The sequence below is a fragment of the Dama dama genome, chromosome 21, assembly GCF_033118175.1.
Source record: "Dama dama isolate Ldn47 chromosome 21, ASM3311817v1, whole genome shotgun sequence".
Lineage (NCBI taxonomy): Eukaryota > Metazoa > Chordata > Mammalia > Artiodactyla > Cervidae > Dama > Dama dama.
Window position 1 is genome coordinate 4,595,474 of NC_083701.1, and position 15,505 is coordinate 4,610,978.

The window sequence follows — 15,505 nt, forward strand, 5'->3', positions numbered from 1 at the left end:
TGCGGACGTGCGCTCGGGTCCCCTTGCTGCGGAACCCGCGTCCTCCGTGGTGGCACTTACGGTGTCTGTGTGGGTGTGGCTTCTACAGATGCTTCTGCTCCTCGAGTGATGGGGTGGTGGGAGGGAGCCAGGGGTGATTCCTCCTCTCTGCTGGATGAGCTCTGAGTTTGTTTGGTAAACACCTTAACTCACCCCGGTACTCGGCCCGAGAGAGTGCTGGGAGGTGGCACCTAGAACAAGGTGTGTGAACGCTCGCTGCCTGTCGCACCTGGAGCTTTCACCCCAGTCTGTGCCTTCCGAAATAGCAGTGGAGAAATTTTGTTGAGAAACAAGCTCAAATGTAGAATTGTTGTTGAAATGAGAGTCTGTATTTTTCTCTGGAAATGATCCCGTCATCTGTGCTGGGTCAGATGCAGACAATCATGGATATGCCTTCTTTCTCTGCTTTAACCCAGAGACTGTTGTGAGTCAGTATCTGGTCTTTACTCCAGTTAACTGATTAGCTCAACCTCCCCATTTTTGCACTCTAGAGGCACAGGAGAATTACCCCAGGGGCTGGAGGAGAAAGACAGTCCTCTCCCCTTGTGTTCCCTCATTGGTCTTCAGTTTGTGAGAACCCCTCAGGCTGCCCGGAGCTGCCCACTCTTGGGTGAAGGTTGTTGGGGGTCCGGTGAGCGGCGCCGACATGGCAGCTGTGAATGGGCTGAGCCCGACACCCGGGGCTCCTTCCTCGGAATCTGCCTGCCTCGCTGGTCCAGCCCAAGTGAGAGGAGGTGGGTGGTGTTTCTGCAGAGCGTGTCCCAGTTTGCACCTCCCAGGGTGTCCCTCCCTATCCTAGCTCGCAGGGCCTTGTCTCTTGGTGACCTGGGCTCAGACAGCGACTTGCACCGGGTGTGCCAGCTGAGGAGGGTCGGACACCCAGCCCTCCTGCCCCCGGGGATCCAGCCCTGGGAAACAGTGACACAAAGTGTGTATTCAGACATCGAGTCAGTCAAAAGAAGGGAGTGCTCCAAGGCACTGGCCAAGTTGGAGGGTCCTCAGGGTTGGACTCCTTCCAGAGATGGGAGTGGGGACACCTTGCTGGATTTGCGTTGGTCTCCTTACAGGTGTTTTCCTTGTCGTGTGTCATGTGCACACGAGTGCTGGTATTAAGGATTTTATCCTGGAGAAGATGCATGAGTTGTTACACCATAGAACCAGGACTCAAAGGCGTTTCCTCCGGGAGGGCTTGTGGGCGGCACCCACAATGGCCGGCAGCCCTGCCCAGCACTTCCAGGCCCCAGCAGCGTCCCGTGCAGCCCGGGTCCTGTCTCTGAGGGTCCACGTGCCCCAGAAACACCGCGTGATATCTTCCTGTTCCGTGTCATGATAAGTTTAAGTGTCGCCATGTTTGGCAGTTTCTGGGGAACATCCGTCTGCACGCATTTTTCTCTGATTTTCCTTGGCTTGCTCGTTTTGGAGTTATGAAGTCAAAAGACGTGTGATTTTTAAGGCTCTTGGGCTGTTTTGTCGAGTGGATGTGTGACTTTTGACCATTGATAGTGCCGTGGGCGTTGTGGGAGCCTGAGTTTCTGAGGTGACTTTCCCACCCTGTAGAGCGTAGTTCCAGGGCAGGGGCCAAGAAGTGCGGTTGTGCGTTTTGTCTGCCCACCTCCTGCCTGGGGCTGGCCTCCCTGGCCCACCACCCATCTGCATTGGGGTGGGGTCTTCATCCCTGGCCCCAGCGCATGCCACCTCCCTGCTCCCTGTCACCTCTGCCATGGAGCCGACGTCTCGGGGTCACCGGCTCCTTTCCGCATCACTCGGGCTGTCCTACTGGTGTCTTAGAGGCAAGGTTCCTTACCCTGGAATCTTGACCTTCCCATTCATTCACTTCACAAAAGCAATATATTCTCGCTATAGAAAAGCAGGGCAAATCAGAAAAGTTTGACAGAGAAAAATTTTCTTTTTCCACTCTTCCGTCCCCTAAACCAGTCTCTATTTCATTTCATTTTGGTGCCTTTCTAAGTCTTTCTGCTATCCCCCAATTTGCATTTTGTTCACCAAGATGATCATACTGTTCTTGTACTCTGTGTCCTTTTTTTTTTTTAATACTTGAGAAAACAAGTATTTCTCATGTTATAAACACGTCTTACACTTGCCGTTCAAGTCCTCGTTATAATTTCATCAAGTGGCTGCAGGCTGACTTACTGCTTGTTCTGGTGTCTAGATGTTTCTGCTTCTTGGAGGTGTTTGTTGTTTCGTGAGTCACTTGCACTGGCTGTACACAGAGCTTTCTCTGTGTTTCAGGGTCACACCCTCTGCAGGGAGACCCTGAAACGGTTCCTGTTCTGTGGCCCGGTGCCAGAGAGCACAGCGTCTGTGTTAGCATCACTGGTCACAGGGGGCCTGCTGACAGAACCCACCACGCATCTCAGTCCTGGCTCTGCTGCTTCCTCATGGGGCACCATCCTTGGGCAAGTCGGCAATTTCTCTGGGCCTGGGTCTCCCATTTGTAAACTGGAGGTGCAAAGGCAAGGTTTGAGGAGAGGCCTATGATGCGGCGAGAGTCTGTCCCTTCCCTCTAAGAGCGGACTGGGCCCGGGGCAGTGGAGACCACCGGGACTGATGTCGTGTGGGGGTCCTGGAGGAGAGGAAGCCAGGTTCTGGGCTGGATTCTGGGGTGGCCCCAGGACTGTGTGCATTCCTTCTGCAGAGCATCCCAGGGCAAGGTGGGACAGAGGGCAGGGCTGGGGAGGGGCCTGGGGCAGGACCCCTAGTCGGCTGCCTCCTGTCTCCGTTCTCTGGGAGCAGACTGTGGGCTGGGGGAGGCTGCGCTCCCACGAGGGTGGGAGCCTCCTGATGGCCTGTGTTGAGGGCCGGCTCCAGTTGTTTCCATGGATACCGGGCGGTGGTGACTAATGACCGAGCAGTTTCTCACACTGATTTGATTGTCCCATGGCTCCGCCCTGTCTCCCTCCCCAGCTGACAGCACTGTCCTCCTCACGGCTTCTCAGATGCACAGCGCCTGGTCTGCGCTGGTGGGTCCCGGTCAGGTGTTGGCTACACCATGGAGGGGATGCTTTCAGGTCCTCCAGATAATCGCTGAGCAAGCCCCCACCCCAGTGCCGAGCTGTGATGTGCAGGAAGCTCTTGTGGGCACGAGGGGATGCCCGTCTGGGAGACAGCGGCCAGGCGGCGCCGCCCACTGCTGTGCCCCAGAGAACCGAATGCCCTCATTGGGGAGCAAGACACTGTGCCTAAACTCTCTCTGTGGTCTGTCTGACCTGTGCAAGTCTTCAGGTCATAATTACCATCCCCCTGTTACAAATTGGGTGCTAGTTCTAGAGGGTCTTATAAGGTCTTCATAGAACTGTTCGGCTTCAGCTTCTTCCACACTACTGGTCGGGGCATAGACTTGGATTACTGTAATGTTGAATGGTTTGCCTTGGAAATGAACAGAGATCATCCTGTAGTTTTTGAGATTGCACCCAAGTACTGCATTTTGGACTCTTTTGTTGACTATCAGGTCTATTCCATTTCTTCTAAGGGATTCTTGCCCACAGTAGTAGATATAATGGTCATCTGAGTTAAATTCTCTTCTTTTCAGAGCTATTTGTAAGGCCTCCTCAGACAGCCATTTTGCTTTTTTGCATTTCTTTTTCCTGGGGGTGGTCTTGATCCCTGTCTCCTGTACAATGTCATGAACCTCTGTTCATCAGGCACTCTGTTTATCAGATCTAGTCCCTTAAATCTATCTGTCACTTCCACTGTATAATCATAAGGGATTTGATTTAGGTCATACCTGAATGGTTTAGTGGTTTTCCCCACTTTCTTCAATTTAAATCTGAATTTGGCAATAAGGAGTTCATGATATGAGCCACAGTCAGCTCCCAGTCTTGTTTTTGCTGACTGTATAGAGCTTCTCCATCTTTGGCTGCAAAGAATATAATCAATCTGATTTCAGTGTTGGCCATCAGGTGATGTCCATGTGTAGAGTCTTCTCTTGTGTTGTTGGAAGAGGGTGTTTGTTATGACCAGTGTGTTCTCTTGGCAAAACTCTTATTAGCCTTTGCCCTGCTTCATTCTGTACTCCAAGGCCAAATTCTAATCCCAAAGAAAGGAAATGCCAAAGAATGCTCAAACTACCACACAGTTGCACTCATCTCACATGCTAGTAAAGTAATGCTCAAAATTCTCCAAGCCAGGTTTCAGCAATACGTGAACCGTGAACTTGCAGATATTCAAGCTGGTTTTAGAAAAGGCAGAGGAACCAGAGATCAAATTGCCAACATCCGTTGGCATCCTCTTTGGATCATCGAAAAAGCAAGAGAGTTCCAGAAAAACATATATTTCTGCTTTATTGACTATGCCAAGGCCTTTGACTGTGTGGATCACAATAAACTGTGGAAAATTCTGAAAGAGATGGGGATACCAGACCACCTGACCTGCCTTTTGAGAAATCTGTATGCAGGTCAGGAAGGAACAGTTAGAACTGGACGTGGAACAACAGACTGGTTCCAAATAGGAAAAGGAGTACGTCAAGGCTGTATATTGTCACCTTGCTTATTTAACTTATATGCAGGGTACATCATGAGAAACGCTGGATTGGAGGAAGCACAAGCTGGAATCAAGATTGTTGGGAGAAATATCAATAACCTCAGCTATGCAGATGACACCACCCTTATGGCAGAAAGTGAAGAAGAACTAAAGAGCCTCTTAATGAAAGTGAAAGAGGAGAGGGAAAAAGTTGGCTTAAAGCTCAACATTCAGAAAACTAAGATCATGATATCCAGTCCCATCACTTCATGCCAAATAGATGGGGAAACAGTGGAAACAGTGGCTGACTTTATTTTCTTGGGCTCCAAAATCACTGAAGATTGTGATTGCAGCCATGAAATTAAAAGACGTTTGTTCCTTGGAAGAAAAGCTATGACCAACCTAGACAGCATATTAAAAAGCAGAGTCATTACTTTGCCAGCAAAGGTCAGTCTTGTCAAAGCTATGGTTTTTCCAATAGTCATGTATGGGTATGAGAGTTGGGCCATAAAGAAAGCTGAGCGCTGAAGAATTGAAGCTTTTGAACTGTGGTGTTGGAGAAGAATCTTGAGAGTCCCTTGGACTGCAAGGAGATCCAACCAGTCCATCCTAAAGGAAATCAGTCCTGAATATTCATTGGAAGGACCGATACTGAAGCTGAAACTCCAATACTTTGGCCACCTGGTGCAAAGAATTGACTCATTGGAAAAGACCCTGAGGCTGGGAAAGATTGAAGGCAGGAGAAGGGGACGACAGAGGATGAGATGGTTGGATGACATCACTGACTCAATGGACATGAGTTTGAGCAAGCTCCGGGAGTTGGTGATGGACAGGGAAGCCTGGCGTGCTGCAGTCCATGGGATCGCAAAGAGTTGGACGTGACTGAGAGACCGAACTGAACTGTTACAAATTAGGAAACAGACTCGTGGGGTGTTTGTTGCATAAAGTTACAGGGAATACACAGATTCCTGGATGGGTGGATCTGTCTATCTGCACCCAGGTAAGTTAGACTTGATCCCTGCTGGTCTGATGCAGGTAGAGGAGCCCAGGTCGGTCAACAGACCATCCCCATGCAGCCTGGTGTGCTTGCCGGCTGTCCTGGAAGCAGCGGCCAGAGGCAGCCCTGGAGCCTGACACCTGCAGCCACCTGTCCAAAGGGGTGGGCTTGGGATGAAGCACAGCCCACAGCCCCGATGAGGCTCACGGGCCTCCCCGGGGACAGAACCACTGCAGGGTGCTGTGGGTTCGTCGTGTCTGAATGTTGCTCCATCTGCCTCAGTGGCCCCTTGTGCATCGTCCACCTCTGCCCAGGAGTCTGGACTCAGGTGTGCCAGGCAACCAGCCTGTCCTGTGCCCGAGCTCCGGCTGCTCCTGCCCTCCCGGGGCTCTCGGGGAGATGCGCCCCAAGTCCTGCAGAACGTCCTCTCATTGAGCTGGTACCTGGAGGTCTCGGTGGGGGATCATCAGTTTGTTTATGTCATGAGATTCGTGGGCGAATGGCCACACTTGTGTCTTCAGACTCAAACGACTGTGTGTCGCCCAGGCTTCCCTGGCGGCTGAGCTGCCTGCTGACCTCCGTCTCCTGTTGAGTTAATTTAGTGACAGTGCTGGGCTGTGCGTTCTCCCTCATGGCCCACGTCTCCAAACAGCTGAGCCCGGGAAGAGGGCCAGCACTCAGGCCCGCTGACCAGGCCGGGTGTGTGGGGCCAGGTTAACCAGACTTTGGTGAGTCCCAGGCGCCAGAAACCCAGATATGATCCTTGGGCTGGGGAGATCCCCCTGGAGAAGGAAATGACCACCCACTCCAGTATTCTTGCCTGGAGAATCCCGTGGGCAGAGGAGCCTGGGGGGCTGCAGTCCATAGGGTCACACAGAGTCGGACACGACGGAGCGCTTGTCAGCAGCAGAGGCTGATGGGCTGAAGACCCCTCCCTGGTGCGGTGGCGAGTGGTCATCTGGTCTGAAGCCTGGCTGGCCTCGTGATGGGTTCAGGGAGGCCACGGGGCTGAATCATTGTCTCTTTGGCCCCTCTGCCAAATATAAATATGTAAAGTGATTAAAAAGGGGGGAAATTTATAGAAGAAGAAAAAACATGCAGAGTGTGTGTGTTTTCCCCCCTGGGGATCTTGGGAGAACTTTCTGCAACTCTCCTTTCTCGCTTAATGACACAGGCTGGGTCTCCTTCCGTATGTAGATACACAGCTCCATATGGAGCTGCAGCAGTCTTTGTAACCCCGGGTAAGATGTGTGTAATTCATTTACCCATCTTTTGATGGACCCTTAGCATCTTTTGCTATTATATATGTTGTTGCAACAAATATCCTTATAAGTATTCTAGTGCTCCCAGGAGTGAGTCAAGCTGGAAATTACTTATTTAAATTTGGCAATCTCTTTAAAAAAAAACAAACACACCTTATATTTTTATATCATACTTGGAAAGACTTTCCTCATTTAGCTTACATTTAAAAAAATTATTTTCATGGACTCAGTTGTTTTAACATTGAAATCTTTTATTTATCTGGAATTTCTTAAGGTGTGAGGAGTGAGGCATGGATCCACCTTTTCTTTTTCCAGAAAACTGCCTACTTATCCACAAGGTACTTAATAAATAATCTGTCTTCATAAATAAGCAATGCCATTTTCTCATATGCTTAGGAAAATCTTTGAATTCTCTTCCATTAATCTGTCTATCCACTAACCAGTAATATCCTTGTATGTTTATTGTAAGTTTACAGTGTATTTTAATATTGGCTTGGATAATCCTCTCCAGTGTCTTTTTCTTGCATTTGTTCCTTTGTTTATTTAAATATTGTGGTAAAAAATCACATAATACAAATTTGCCATCTTAACCAAGGGTGCAGTTCAGTGTGTTAACTCTATTTTTATTATTATGTCAAAGATCTGTAGAATTTTTTTGTTTTGTAAAATCAACCCTATACCCATTGAACATCTTCCATATATATTTTTCTGACTTCAGTAAGAGCTTGTGTGGCTTACTTTTTAAAAAAGAAAACTTCTCTAGGTCTTTAACTGCCTTTTTGAGTCCCCCCCCCCCCCCCATTTTTGCTTCTTTTATATAATTTTGTTTCTTTTTTTTTTCTTGACTGAGCAAGCTAACACATGATCTACTTTCTTCATTAATTATATCCCCTCTCTCTTTTCTAATTCAATAATTCTTCTATCTTTATTAATTTTTTTTCTTTTTGCCTGATTTCAGTTTATATTATTTTTCCCTCACTTACTGGGTTGGACATTTAAATCATTCATTTAAAATTTCCTACTATTAGTATAGTTTTGTGGGGTTATGAATTTTCCTATGATTTCCATTTCCGTTTCCTGTAGTATGGCTTTAACCATATTCTGGTATTAAAATTTCTCATGTTGGATATTTTCAGGCATTCTGTGATTTTAGTTTGTTTCGTCTTTATCTCAAGGGTTGTTTAAAACACAGCCTTTTTGTTTTCCCATTTTGTTATGACTTTCTAATAGTTTAGTACTATTCTCACCTCTTAGAATTCACTGAGATTTCTTGGTGGTTAATTTTTTGTGTCTGACTACTCCGTGGACATTTAGAAAGGCGGCTTATTCCTTGTTTTAAGTGTATTGAGTTGAAAGGTGTCACCTGGCTCTACCTTCCCAATTTGCTTAGGATTTTAAGAGCCTTCCTTATTTGCTCTCACCTGGACTGTGAGAGGTGAATTGCAGTTCCTGCTGACATGGATCGTCTTCACCCTGACGGCCTTCTGTCCATCAGTGTGACACTGTCTGTCCTGTGATACGTGCAGTGTGAAGGCTGATGGGCTTTAGTGCATAAATGTCGTAATTCTTCTCACTTTGTTGTGCCTTTTACCACTTAAAGTGTCTTTGTCTGTCTCCTCTAATGTTTTTGCTCTTTATTCAATCTGGTCTGATCCTATAACTCCCATCCTTGCTTTCCTTTTGTTTGGCTGATGTATCTTTGCCTCCTGTTTTGGCTTAAACATTTGAGAATTACTCCCCCCCCCCCACCCCGCCCCCGCCCCGCCCCATGTGGTTCTCTTAGATGAAGCATAGAGCTGAGTTTTGTTTGTGATCTAACTTCAGTGTCTTTTTCATTAATCAGTGAATTTAGACCACCTGCATTCTTTGATGTGGCACATGTGTTTGGCCTTAACTGTCATAGATTCTGTTATGCTTTTCTTTTTTTGACTTTTGTGATCTGTGTCTTCTTGGTTTTGTTTTGTGTGTTGATTTTATTTTCTTCTTCCTGTCTAAGCTCTGCTTTCTTGTTTCCCCATTCCCCCATCCCCTTCTAAGGCCATGCCTGCCTTATTTTTCTCCATAATTCTTATTATTCTCTGAAAGTTCATTACCAATGCAGGTTTGTTTTTTTTTCCTGTTTGTCTCTCCACCCCTGCTGGGGTATAAGCTCCACAGAGAGAGAAGCTGGTCTTCGCCACACTCTCAGAACCTGAAACTGTTACTGGGACGTTTCAGTGACAGCTGAACATATCAGCTGGATAAATATTTGCTGAAGGGATTAATAATGTAACCTTCACAGTCCATCTCAGAAGCAGGTAGTGTCATTCTTGTGCTTTAGGGGGATGGAAATGCAAAGTGTCTGCAGGGTCATTCAGCCAGTGAGTGGCAGAGTGAAGACAGGAGCTCAGCTGCTGTGACACCAGAGTCCATGCTTTCCCCATTTTTGTGCCTCCTGAAACCATGATGAGCTGGTGACCTACAGCTGGATTTCAAGCCTGGGTCTACTGACTTTTAACCAGAATTTCCACAGGCTTTTAGAAGTGAATGTAAGGATAAAGAAAAAAAAGGAGGAAGCAATTGTGTTATTATTGACAGACCTGCAGAAAAGTTGTAAGCGCCGTGGTTAGAATTCTGAGCTACTTTAGAGTCAGTAGCTGGCTTGGTGTGCCGTCATCCCAAACTGCATTTCCTACAAACAAGGACATTCCCTTGTTTCACCACAACACAGCCGTCAAAATCAGGAAGTGTCAGTTCCATCAATACCACCCAGTGCCGAGACCTCATTCAGGTTTCGCCGGTCGTCCCAGTAGCGTCCTTTGTTCCTATAGGTTCTGGGTGGGGTTCAGAGCCGCTGCCGCCTTCAGCCAGCATATGTCTCTCGCCTCCATTGGTTTGGAACAATTCCCGTCTTTGGCTTTTTTTTTTAACCTTGATGCTTCCATATATTACCATGTGGCCACTTGTGGAATGCCCTCAACCTGGACTCGTGTGATGTGTCCTTGTGAATAGAGTCAGTGCCCGTGTCCCTGGCAGGAGCCACACCTTTCAGATGGCCTGTGAGCTCCATTTGTCCCATGGAGACAAAGGTGTTGGCCACCTTGCTCCCCTGACGGTGCTGCCTGCCAGCCTTACCACCTGTCAGGCTCCTTTATAATCACTGAGCATTCTGTGGGAAGGTGCTTTGAAACTTTGTAAACACCAGCTACTCATCATACTTTTCTTTGTCCTTTACTCTGCATGAAGTCACCCTCCCCTACTTTACACAGTGGATTAAGCATGTTACCATCCTTGTTCATTCTGACGCCCCGTGGGTGCTCCGTCAGGCTGACTTCTGTGCCTGTCGACACGTCTCCATCATCCTCTGAATGCGCCCTTGCTTCCTGGCACCAGGGGTCCAGGTTCACCATCAGGTACCACTCTGACGGCGTCCTTTTTCCCAAGAGGTCTCGGTTCCCCTTGGTGAGGACCAGTGTTTAGAAACCGAGAGGCAGACGGGAGGATGGCTGTCCCTCCTGGGGAGTTGCTGCTCTCCAGCCTTCTCGGAGCGTGGTGCCCGGGGATGTACGTGGACACATGAGGACAAGCTTGCCCACGCACCCTCAGTGCCTCCTGTCTGTGCTGACGGCCACCAGCTCACTCTGATTCCTCTCACCCGTCCAGCACAGCAGGGATCCTTCAGGCTCGTCCCTTTCCCTCGCTTCCTTGGCATTGAGCGATTGGCTTCCATTCTCTCATGGAATTGCCAATCCACCAGTGCCCCTGCAGTAACCAGCTTCCCACCTCTGCCCCAGCCCTGCCTCACGCTCAGCGTCTCAACCTCTTGACACTGCATGGGTGGATCCCAGTGGGGTGCAGATGCCCTCCATGCCCTCCTGGTCCCCCATTCCCCTGCCCTGACCCCCTCCCTGCTCCCCACACCACCTGCTCCCATCCCGTCTCTGCTCCCCTTCCCCCCGCGGGGGGGCAGGGGTGCTCAGCTATTGGCTTCCCCACATCCCAGCTCCATCTCTTGCCGACAGCCCAGCCTCCCCCTCCCCGGTGCCCCTTCTGCTGCTCCTCCAGTCACTGCCTTCTGTGCTGCTGCCCGAGGTGTCGTAATAGCAGTGGTCCTCCCTGCCCCAGGTCGTCCGTCCTGCCAGCCCCTGTCACTAGGGACAGGGCCGGAACGCCAGCCTTTGGGGTGCAGACTCCTCCTGCAATCACGTGGCTTCCTCATATCGTGCAGAGCACCTTGAAGGCTGCTTCCCATCCAGAGGGGCTGTGGGGGCTCCTGGGGGGCCGCGTCCACTTCCCTGGTGGCCCATCCGAGCAGCCTTGCCTGCCTTTCCTCCTCCGAGGCCCAGGGCCCCTGTGGACCTGCCCCCGTGCGGCCTGGCCCCGTTGGCTCCCCTGTACCAGCCATCCTCAGCACAGTCACAGCGTGCGTCGGCCTGTGTGGGTGCCCGTGCTCTACATGTCGGCCGCGCCAGCTCCGCGCCCTTGGGCTGGTGGCGCCTTCATATTCTTCTTAAGTTGCCCCACCTCGCCGTCTGAGGTGGAAGCCCTTTGTGTACAGACACAGGATCAGCTTCTCTCATGTCCCCGCCTCACTTGAGAAGATGCTGGAGAGTGCATGCCTGGTTTTCAGTCCACAAGGTGCTCACGGGTCCATGTGGCCTCAGAGCCTGGAAGAGGCCCTGTCGGGGAGATGGCCCGGTCGTCCTGGCTCACAGAGGACAGCCGGGAGCGTGCTGCCAGGAGGGGGCCTTGCCTGAGGTTTCCCTCCCGGGACATAAGAGTCCAGGCCTCTGACTCTCTCTGCCCTGCTGCCTGAGACCTGGAGCCCGGGCATCAGGCCAGTGACGGCTGTGCAGGTCACTTCCGGGGAGTGCGGTGGGGGGGTACCTGCCAGGATCTGGGCGTGGGGCGGGGTGGGGGCGCCCAGTTCCCCTGAGAAGAACAGGCGCTGGTCAGGAGGCTTGAGCTGTCTTTTCACGGAGCCAGGGAGGGGTTGGCGAGGAGCGGGGGGAGACCAGGGGTATCCGCCTCTCCTCGGCCTTGGTTCCAGCTCACTCACCTCCACTTCCTTGTGGACTTGGGAGGCAGCGCCCTGGGCTGGAGTCCTGGCTTCGTGACCCCAGTGACTGTCTTGAGCTAAGGCCTGCCAGAGGGCCGTGAGGATCAGCAGCCAACCGATAATAAATATGAGCCTGCCGTCCTCCCTTGGCCCCACAAGGCGTCTCTTAGGGTTCTCAGGCCTGCCCTGAGTAGCTAAAACTCCAGCCCCGTACCCCTGCACACCGGGACAGGGTGTGGCCCAATGGGACAGTGCCTGGGCGGACGGGTGACCCAGGCAGGGCCCGCGTTTGAACCCCCCGTGGCAGGTGGTGCTGACCCCAGGGCCTTGATGCCTGAGTCCTGGCCAGGAACCACTGGGCTTTCTGGCCACCCCGGGTCATGTCGCCGCTGCCCCAGATCCCAGTTTCTATTTGCAGCCCTCCACGGGGAGAAGGCTGCTCACTGCCCGCGCCGGCAGGCCCTCCATGTCTCACCAGTGGGTGCGTATTTTTAGCTGCAGCATTCAGACCAAGGCTGCCAGTGAGACTGTGCATGCGGGGTGCTTGTGGTGGTGGTGATGGAGGGGCTGCCTCTGCCTTCCCCATTTGGACAAGTCTGCCATCTCAGCCTTTCTCAAAGGCCAAAGCATCTTTTCTTGATGTGCCAGTGGAGGCCTGGTCAGTGCGGGCGTCCTGCCGGAGGCTTGGGTGAGGGAGCAGCAGGGTGCCCGAGTGGGGAGCTGGCGCCTGGCCCTGCCCACGGGCACAGCAGCTCAGCCCCTTCCCCACCACTAGAGGGAAGGGCCTCACTGGCCATCTGGCCCGCCTGGGGGCCTGGCCCTGGGCGTCCAAGCGCAGCGGCCCAGAGGCTACTGGGGTGGCCGAAGGGGGGCCAGGTCAGTTACAGCGCAGCCAGCATCTGGGGGCTGTGCCGGTTCCTGCAGGGGGTCGTCTGCAGAAGGAGGCTCCCCCCACCCCTGCAGGGGCCTGCAGGGGAGCTGCTCCTGGTCGCACCGGGAGCGGCAGGGCCGGGCTCTGGTCTTGTTTTCCCCAGCCTGGTGGAGCCGTCCGTCTGAGGCCCACCCTCCCTGGCTGCAGCGGGAGCTGGGCTGTACGGTGGCCCCTCACCCGTCCGCTCAACCCCTCCCTCGTGCCTACAGGGCCTGTTCATTTCTTCACAGGGAGCCGTGTCCTCGGCAAGCTGGTCAGCATTCCAGGTGCTGAGCTGAGCCCCGTACTCTGCAGGAGCCGAAAGGGGCCTTGGGAAGCATCTCATGTATTTGTTCTCCCACTTGGCATTAAGTTTAACCAATTCTTGTTGGCTTTTTCTCATGGAGAAGATGAGCCAGATGACCTTCCATCTGTCTTTTTGGAAGTGTCTGCTGAGATAAAGGCCCAGGCCTTGGATGGGGTTTCTGGTTTCCCCATCAGAGGAGGGGCCCTGGGGATGTGTCGCCTGCCTCCAGGAGGTGGGGGCGGACCCCTGGCAGCCTGTCCCTGCTCAGCAGTGTCTCAGCCCAGGCCAGACGGAGTGAGGCCTGCTAAGCACAAGGTCGGGCAGGAGGAAAGGGCCACTGCGCGCACATTTGCGTCTCAGGAGGCCTGAGGGACGTGGTGGGGCTATGCAGAGCTTGGGCCTTCCTAATGGGGGGTGGCCAGGAGGCAGGGGCGGGAGGGAGCAGGCACTGGCCTTCCCCTTGCCCTTGAGGCTTGGCCTTTGGGGAGCGCTCAGGGGCACAGGTGTCTCCGTTTGGTGGGTGGAGAGACAGCTCACAGTTCCGACCACTCACCCAAGATCGAGCACCTGGAAGTTGGGCTGGGTCAGGGCCCTGAGCTCGCCATCCAGAGCTCCTCGTACCCCAGTGATCAGCCAGCAGTGGGGAGCAAGTGTCTTTTCCTGGTGCAGGGACAGCTGGGTGCCCCACGCTGACGGCCTCCATGGCCTCACCTGCAGCTGCCCTCTGGCCCCTCTGAACAGATGAGCAGACGGGTCCCGACAGGTGGGGCGGCCTGACTGGGTCTCCTTCCTGTCCAACTCGCCCATGGATGGTGGTGTCTGAGCCGACCCCCCCACATCCCAGGCTGGGAGGGGCACGTGTCTGGGTGCAGAAGCTCTGGCTTCAGTCGTGGGCCCAAGTGACCGTGAATAGGTGGTTCTACCCGAGTGTTCACTCCCTCCTCCCCCGACAGTCCTTCCCTTGGGCGGACAGCAGGTGGAGTGACGGACCACGTGCACGGCCGTGACCGCGGAGATGCCCTCGGGGGAGAGCTCATGGGAGCATGGGTGCAGACGCGGCCCCTGCCTGGGGGTCCTGTGTTCGCAGAACTAGAACCGGTCTTCCTCTTGCGGTCTGTCCCTCTCGCTCAGCTGCCACCAGACAGGGCTACTGGCTCCGCTCGACTTCACCCTCCGTTTCTGTGTCTCACCCACGTTATTTGAAATGTGCTAAATAAGCACAGAGCAGATGCTTGAGGGAGAGTGTTTGAAATTAAGCTGTTTAATTTCTTAGGAAGGAAAGGAGGTCTGGAAGCAAATGTGGGTCAGCTCAAGCTGCAATGCTAAGAGTTTTGGGGGGAAAAATAACTCCTTCCCATTTGAGGGATGGACAAAGGAAGCCATCCTTTAAAAGGCGCTGGCTTCAGGGCCACTTTGAAGCCAGACCTTGAGCCTGACAAGGCAGCTTCAAAGACTCCACTGCTGACCTTTTCCAGGCGGCTCCTGACAACATCCTTCTCCCCGAGGCCTTGGCCGGTGCTTCGTCACCGGACGGTTGATCGAGTCCAGCAGCTGGAAAAAACCAGTCGATCGACCTTCGCTCTCGGAGATGTCAGTTTTCTCAGAGGGTCAGCACTGTGGCTCGAAACGCCTTTCCCCAGCCTCCCTTGGTGGTGGGAGATGTTCAGATTCTGGCGGAAATGCAGGGCAGCGCGCCGTCTGCTGGAACCACAGGGTCCTCCTCCTCGGGTCTGAGGCGTCTCCTTGCAGAACCACAATCTCTGGGTCTAAACGGACCATGGTCCTGGTTTATGGGGCTGAGTGGGAGGTTAACAGACACAGTATGTTCCTGGCATCTGTCTAGCTGGGGTGCGTGGTACATGTTACCTTCTCAGCAGTAGGAGCTGATCAGACTCACAGATTGGCTGAGCTTGGCCATCGTGTAGAGGGCTCCTGAGCCTGTGTTCCCCTTTGCAGAGAGCTGACCGCTTCCTGCGGGTGTTTCACCCCTGTCCACCCAAAGTGCACTGTTTCTAGTGGAAGAACTCCGGTTTCTTGAGGGTGGGGCAAAGTTCCATCATAACAAGGCACCCAAGGGCGGGATGGCAAGGCAGACATGATCACTGTGCTTTGTCACAGAGGAGACCTGGGCCAGAGACTCAGAGCACCGGCCAGAATCCGCCCGCCTGCAGGTTCCACAGCTCGTCCCCCCATCTAGCTTGGATGGGCAGCAGCAGCCGCTCTGGGCACGCGTGGAAACCCGCTCCTCCTGACGGCATATGTGGCCCTGATGGAACGTCCAGGGGTACAGCCGTGGGAAGGTGCCAGAGAGCCACTTCCTGCCAGCCTGCGAGATGCCCGCTTCGCTGGGGCCACACGGTTCCTAGGATATGCAGGCTGCGTTGTCTGCTTATTTCACCCTTGTTAAGAAGCAGCTGTGTTCAGGGGCCCGATGGTGGCAGGCCCCACAGCAGGATCCCATGGCTCTGCCAGA

The 15,505-nt window shown here is 52.9% G+C and overlaps 1 protein-coding gene across 4 annotated transcripts in view; it reads left to right on the top strand.

Moving 5' to 3' along the window:
- The window catches only part of TRAPPC9 (trafficking protein particle complex subunit 9), a 386,986-nt gene that overhangs the window by 296,916 nt on the left and 74,565 nt on the right, over window positions 1–15,505 (top strand). The gene's annotated exons all lie outside the window — the stretch shown is intronic.